This window comes from Pecten maximus, chromosome 4 (assembly GCF_902652985.1).
Source record: "Pecten maximus chromosome 4, xPecMax1.1, whole genome shotgun sequence".
NCBI classification, from domain to species: domain Eukaryota; kingdom Metazoa; phylum Mollusca; class Bivalvia; order Pectinida; family Pectinidae; genus Pecten; species Pecten maximus.
The window spans coordinates 15,835,424-15,843,408 of NC_047018.1; the positions used below are offsets into that span (position 1 = coordinate 15,835,424).

General features: G+C 38.5%; 1 long non-coding RNA gene across 1 annotated transcript; it reads right to left on the bottom strand.

The window, feature by feature from the left end:
- Nucleotides 1–1,509: 1,509 nt before the first annotated feature.
- LOC117325365 lies at nucleotides 1,510–5,226 on the bottom strand. Its single transcript, XR_004532246.1, has 2 exons — nucleotides 3,208–5,226; nucleotides 1,510–3,118 (listed from the first exon to the last, which is right to left on the bottom strand). It is a non-coding gene; the product is annotated as an uncharacterized LOC117325365 (long non-coding RNA).
- Nucleotides 5,227–7,985: the final 2,759 nt, after the last annotated feature.

A 7,985-nucleotide genomic window follows, 5' to 3' on the forward strand; every position in this document is an offset into this window, starting at 1 on the left:
ATTTTTATATAAACATTTTTTTTATAAACAAATGCAATTACAAATTATTTATATTTGTATAGTGTCTCATCATATTATTTTGTCATTAAATCTACTGGCATGTTTATGTATAAACATGATCACAATGGCCAAAATACCTGAAAATATATTGCAGTCTGTAATGTTTCGGTGTTGAATTTATTTGTTCTACAGATTTTGCCTTGTGTTTCAAATACATACATATGTATCTAGTAAGTAATAATGAAGGTATGGTCACTTATAGACAGTGGATCCTATAAATACATGTTCCCTGGATGCATATTACTAGAGATAGACAATTTGTTTGCTGTAAACTTCAGTTCCTGTATCTTGTGTTTGTTTGCCTGTATACCTCAGTTCCTGTATCTTGTGTTTGCCTGTATACCTCAGTTCCTGTAGCTTGTGTCTGTTTGCCTGTATACCTCAGTTCCTGTATCTTGTGTTTGTTTGCCTGTATACCTCAGTTCCTGTATCTTGTTTCTGTTTGCCTGTATACCTCAGTTCCTGTATCTTGTGTTTGTTTGCCTGTATACCCCAGTTCCTGTATATTGTGTTTGTTTGCCTGTATACCTCAGTTCCTGTATCTTGTGTTTGCCTATATACCTCAGTTCCTGTATCTTGTGTCTGTTTACCTGTATACCTCAGTTCCTGTAGCTTGTGTCTGTTTGCCTGTATACCTCAGTTCCTGTATCTTGTGTCTGTATACCTCAGTTCCTGTATCTTGTGTCTGTTTGCCTGTATACCCCAGTTCCTGTATCTTGTGTTTGTTTGCCTGTATACCTCAGTTCCTGTATCTTGTGTCTGTTTGTCTGTATACCCCAGTTCCTGCATCTTGTGTTTGTTTGCCTGTATACCTCAGTTCCTGTATCTTGTGTCTGTATACCTCAGTTCATGTACCTTGTTAGTTTGCCTGTATACCTCAGTTCCTGTATCTTCTGTTTGTTTATCTGTATACCTCAGTTCCTGTATCTTGTGTCTGTTTGCCTGTATACCTCAGTTCCTGTATCTTGTGTTTGCCTGTATATCTCAGTTCCTGTATCTTGTGTCTGTTTGTCTGTATACCTCAGTTCCTGTATCTTGTGTCTGTTTGCCTGTATACCTCAGTTCCTGTATCTTGTGTCTGTTTGTCTGTATACCCCAGTTCCTGTATCTTCTGTTTGTTTGCCTGTATACCCCAGTTCCTGTATCTTGTGTCTGTTTGTCTGTATACCTCAGTTCCTGTATCTTTTGTCTGTTTGTCTGTATACCTCAGTTCCTGTATCTTGTATTTGTTTGCCTGTATACCTCAGTTCCTGTATCTTGTGTCTGTTTGCCTGTATATCTCAGTTCCTGTTTCTTGTGTTTGTTTGCCTGTATACCTCAGTTCCTGTATCTTGTGTTTGTTTGCTTGTATACCTCAGTTCCTGTATCTTGTGTTTGTTTGCCTGTATACCTCAGTTCCTGTATCTTGTGTGCAGTTTTTGTGTAGAACAAAAAGCACTACACTAAAAGCTGTGAAATAGTATTTTATTAATTCTGATCAAAATCATCTACATAATAATCACAAGTATGAAAACAGTCAATTGAAACAACAACTGTTTAATTCAGGATCTGCCTGCAACATTGGAAGATAATGTCCATCTAGGTGGAAGGAATACAACAAAACACTGAGAAAATTGGAGAAAGAAAGTGGGCAAATTAGGTCATCCAGAGAATCTCATGTATATCCAAGGAGAGTGGCTACTCAGTCAAACATTCACTATGAGTCTTAAGTCAAATACACAGAAAGGAAAATATTGGTCAACTTTATACTTAGTCACTATTTACTTAGTCAAATATTCATGATCAGTAATTCTTCTGTCAAATATTCATGATCAGTAATTCTTCTGTCAGATCTACCATTAGGGAGTCACTGCTCTGTCCAAAATTCATGGCGAGTCTATGCTGAGTCAATTAGCCATAAAAAACAACATATTAGACAATATTCATGAAGAGTCCATTCACTGTCAAACATCAACGTTTAGTAAATTTTTAGTCAAGTATCAATGCAGTATCAGGATCAGTCAGCTCTGTTGATAAATTACTGCTGAGTCAAATATTCAGTCTCTGCTGAGTCGAGTATTTTTGTTCATAATGCTTGAAACTCCATGGTGGGTCATTGCTCAGTCAAACATCTATGTTGAGTAACTGTTTGAGCAAACATCCCCTAGAGATATGGCATTCATTGTAGTCGAAAATCAAACATCCATGGCAAGTCAAATATTCAGCACGAGTCAATAACAAGCATGCATGGTAACTCACTGGTCAGTCATGGTGAATCAATCACATATCATCCATTGAGTCAATTAGACTCTTTCTACAGATAATGGTCAATATAGATAAGTATCCAAAAAAAATTCTTTTTCAAGTTAATGATGTTATGATATCTACATAATGAGTAAACTTTTCACTGACATTCTGATGTATTGTGAGTTGACAGTTATTGTCATGCTCTAGAAATGTAATTTGATCTAAACTATACAGTTCCACACAAAGCTATAAAAGACATCTTGTGTCTATGCTGCTTCTGCGTGATGTGGTTTTAATTCATATTTCAATGAAAAGTCAATATTGTACTGATATACAAATGTATTACCAATGTGTCGGTTAGTGTAGCATCAGTATAAATCACCTAGTTTTGTCCCCAGTCAGTATTAATTACCTAGATTTGTCCCCCAGTCAGTATAAATCACCTAGTTTTGTCCCCAGTCAGTATAAATCCCTAGTTTTGTCCCCAGTCAGTATAAATCACCTAGTTTTGTCCCCAGTCAGTATAAATTACCTAGTTTTGTCCCCCAGTCAGTATAAATCACCTAGTTTTGTCCCCCAGTCAGTATAAATTACCTAGTTTTGTCCCCAGTCAGTATAAATCACCTAGTTTTGTCCCCCAGTCAGTATTAATTACCTAGATTTGTCCAGTCAGTATAAATCACCTAGTTTTGTCCAGTCAGTATAAATCACCTAGTTTTGTCACCCAGTCAGTATAAATCACCTAGTTTTGTCCCCCAGTCAGTATTAATTACCTAGTTTTGTCCAGTCAGTATAAATCACCTAGTTTTGTCCCCCAGTCAGTATAAATTACCTAGTTTTGTCCCCAGTCAGTATAAATCACCTAGTTTTGTCCCCCAGTCAGTATTAATTACCTAGATTTGTCCAGTCAGTATAAATCACCTAGTTTTGTCCCCCAGTCAGTATAAATCACCTAGTTTTGTCCCCCAGTCAGTATAAATCACCTAGTTTTGTCCCCCAGTCAGTATAAATCACCTAGTTTTGTCCCCCAGTCAGTATAAATCACCTAGTTTTGTCCCCCAGTCAGTATAAATCACTTAGTTTTGTCCCCAGTCAGTATAAATTACCTAGTTTTGTCCCCAGTCAGTATAAATTACATAGTTTTGTCCCCCAGTCAGTATAAATCACCTAGTTTTGTCCCCAGTCAGTATAAATCACCTAGTTTTGTCCCCCAGTCAGTATAAATTACCTAGTTTTGTCCCCCAGTCAGTATAAATTACCTGGTTTTGTCCACAGTCAGTATAAATCACCTAGTTTTGTCCCCATTCAGTATAAATTACCTGGTTTTGTCCACAGTCCGTATAAATCCCTAGTTTTGTCCCCAGTCAGTATAAATCACCTAGTTTTGTCCGCAGTATAAATCCCTAGTTTTGTCCCCAGTCAGTATAAATTACCTAGTTTTGTTCAGTCACTACAAGAGGCCCAAATGGCCTGTATTGATCACCTGGTTTCATGAGATATGAAACAAGAATGATGCTTAAGTATATTCAGTCCCCCGGGAGGTTAACCCCAACATTTGTACAATTTTGAATCCCCACCTCATAACCATGTTACCATACAAATGTGGTTTTTATGCCAAAAAGTGCAATTAATCCATGAAATTAAATTGACTTTGGGTGCAATCCCATCCCATAGGGATTGCTACCACACAAATGTGAGTGATATCCATTGCTTAGTTTCAGAGAAACCAATTGACCCATTTTGACCCTGCACTCTGGCCCCTAGGGGGTCACCTCCTTTCTTTATACAATTTTGGATTCCTACCACAAAAGGATGCTACCAGTCAAATATGAGCTATATCCATTGCTTAGTTTCAAAGAAGAAGTTGTTGATGTCAATAGACCACTTTTGGTCTCGTCCCTCAGGACCCCGGGGGGTCAGCCCCACATTTGAAAATTTTGAATCCCCACCCCATAGGGATGCTACCAGGCAAATATGAGCAATATGCTTTACTCAGTTTCAGAGAGGAAGTTGTTTATGTCAATTTAGCCCCTTTTGGCTCCACCCCTCAGGCGCCAGGAGGTCAGCCCTGTCATTTGTACGATTTTGAATCCCTACCCCAAGGGGATGCTACCAGGCAAATATGAGAGATATCCATTGCTTACTTTCAGAAGAGAAGTCGTTTATATCAATTCTGCCAAACTGACCCCATTTGGCCCTGTGCCTCAGCCCCCAGGGGGGGTCAGCCCAGTCATTTGTACAATTTTGAATCCCTACCCCAAGGGGTTGCTACCAGTCAAATATGAGAGATATACATTGCTAAGTTTCAAAAGAGAAGTCGTTTATATCAATTCTGCATAGTTTTTTCCAGTCAGTATAAATGTTTTGGTTTTGTCTCCATTAGTATAAATCCCTTGGTTGTGCCCCAAGTCAGTATAAAATACTGGTTTTTACTGCAGTTAGTATAAATCCCTAGTTTTGTCCCCAGTCAGTATAAATCCTTCGTTTTGTCCCCAGTCAGCATAAATCACCTGGTTGGGTCCGAAGTCAGTATAAATCTCTGGATGTGTCCCTAGTCAGCATAAATCCCTAGTTTTATCCCCATTCTGTATAATTCCTTTGGTTTTGTTTCCAGTTAGTATAATTCTCTAGTTTTGTCCACAGTCAGTATAAATATCTAGTTTTGTTCCCGTCTGTAATAAACCCTTGTTTTGTCCTCAGTCAGTAATAAACCCTTGTTTTGTCCCCGTCAGTAATAAACCCTTGTTTTGTCCCTGTCAGTAAGAAACCCTTGTTTTGTCCCCATCAGTAATAAACCCTTGTTTTGTCCCCATCAGTAACAAGAGGCCCTTGGGGCCGGTATCGCACACCTGGTTGGATTTGACCGAACGTCAAAATAATGTTCATGTTCAATTTGTTAATACACATACTCTCTAAGGGACTGAAAGACCCTACGGATTATTTCTACAACATAATTGTGTTTAAAGAAACTAATTCCTTTAGGGTGGGGAAAGACCCTTGGGCCTATTTTTACATAAGAATTGTGTTTATCCCTTAATGTCCAGCGATGCTATACATAGTTATGGGATGGAGGGTTACAGTAACCATTTATGCAAAATCTGTTCCCCTTTCACCAAGGATGTTTCTGACCAAATTGGGTTCAAATCCATTTAAAACTTTATGACTAGTAGCGATATAAAGACAAATCTCTATTTCCCCTATTTGGCCCCACCCTTCAAGCCCCTTGGGGGTCAGAGTCAATATTTATATAAACTCTCTTTCCCCCTTCCCCCAAGGATATTCCAGACCAAATTTGGTTCAAATCCATTCATAACTTTATGATAAATAGCGATTTAAAGGATTAACCCCTATTTCCCTATTTGGCCCCGCCCCTCAGGCCCCTGGGGGTTCAGAATAAAAATTTATACAAACTCTATTCCCCTTCCCCCAAGGATGTTCCTGACCAAATCTAGTTAAAATCCATTAAAAACTTTATGACTAGTAGCAATTTAAAGACTAATCTCTATTTCCCCTATTTGGCCCCGCCCCTCAGGCCCCTGGGGGTTCAGATTAAACATTTATACAAACTCTGTTCCCCTTCTCCCAAGGATGTTCCTGACCAAATTTGGTTCAAATTCATTCATAACTTTATGACTAGTAGCGATTTAAAGGATTAACCCTATTTCCCCTATTTGGCCCCGCCCCTCAGGCCCCTGGGGGTTCAGAGTAAAAATTTATACAAACTAGGTTCCCTTTCCCCCAAGGATGTTCCTGACCAAATCTGGTTAAAATCCATTAAAAACATTATGACTAGTAGCAATTTAAAGATAATCTCTATTTCCCCTATTTGGCCCCACCCCTCAGGCCCCTGGGGGGGCCCAGACCAACCGTTTATACAAAATTGGTTCCCTTCACCCAATGATGCTTCAGACCAAACATGGATCAAATCACTTTATTCCTGCAGAAGAAGAAAGATTTTTTAAGAATATGCTATATTCCCGTATTGGGCCCCACCCCCCAGGCCCCTGGGGGGCCAGACCCACCGTTTATACAAAATTGGTTCCCCTTCACCCAAGGATGCTTCAGACCAAATTTGGTCAAAATCCACTGAGTAGTTTAGGACTAGTAGCGATTTAAAGGAAAAGTTGACGGACGGACGACGGCCGCCGCGCCATGCCATAAGCTCACCGGCCCTTCGGGCCAGGTGAGCTAATAAACCCATGTTTTGTCCCCATTAGTAAGAAACCCTTGTTTTGTCCCCATTAGTAAGAAACCCTTGTTTTGTCCCCATCAGTAAGAAACCCTTGTTTTCTCCCTGTCGGTAATAAACCCTTGTTTTGTCCCTGTCAGTAAGAAACCCACCCTTGTTTTGTCCCCGTCAGTAATAAACCCTTGTTTTGTCCCCGTCAGTAATAAATCCTTCTTTTGTCCCCGTCAGTAATAAACCCTTGTTTTGTCCCGTCAGTAATAATAAACCCTTGTTTTGTCCTCAGCTCAGTCAATATACCAGCTATCAACAATGAAAAAAAAAAAATAGAATTTTTTTCACAGTAATGATTACACTGTAATATACATAAATATATTTATATATATATATATATATGTTTATTATAATTAATATGGTCGTCAGCACACAACCAGTGAATAGTCGGTGTGACACTGTACAGGGAGGGTGTTTGGAAGGAGGAATGATAGGGGCTATAGACATGCCCTGTACCAGCATGCATTACATGCAACTTATTATGCAAAGAGTTTCAAAGCATTCATAGCCCTTTTAATGTTGGAATCAAAAACATCCCATTAAAAGGGCCATATAAAAATTCAAAATGTTGCATTTATAAATCGGAAATGTAAAGACAAACACAGGGTTATTTTTCTATAACTTTTAATTTTAAATAAGGGCAAATAAAAATTTGTTTTAAAAGTGACACTTTGTGTTAGAAGGTTCTTCCCTTGAGCTTCAGTGATCCACTCTATAAATGGTCACTTGTTAAAACTAAACTTAGCAATCACAGATCTGATGTTCTAAAAATCCAAAGATGTGGAGTAACATTTTAACAAATAATTGTTGACAATGTTTTAGACATGGTTAATACCTCTGGTAATATCCAAGGTATACCATTAACTCACGCTTAAATTTAAATGATTACCTGTATAAAAACTGACCCTGATCAGATTAACTGTAACACTTTGTATCTCTCTATACAATTTTTAACGGCTTTAACCGTTTGTGACCAAAGGGAGACAACCTGGACACAAAACTGTGTTACATGATGGGTGCTATAAGTACTATTATCACAATATAGCTTAATACACAAGAAACTCACTGTAAAAACATTGTAAAAAGGCAAGTAAATAACAAAGAAAAACAAGCCCACGCTCACCAAATCACATGTTTATATAGATCACGATGATGAAACACCGAAAAAACGGCATGCATAAAATGTGCACAGAAGTAAAATGGAAATCATGTGACTGTACACCAGTATCAGGGTCGTAACAAACACAGAGACATAGTATCTCTGTTTACAGATATGTAGGGAGATATTTATAGATGTCGGACATGATCGGCTCCGTATGTAGGGAGATATTTATAGATGTCAGACATGAACAGCTCCGTATGTAGGGAGATATTTATAGATGTCGGACATGATCGGCTCTGTATGTAGGGAGATATTTATAGTTGTCAGACATGAACAGCTCCGTATGTAGGGAGATAT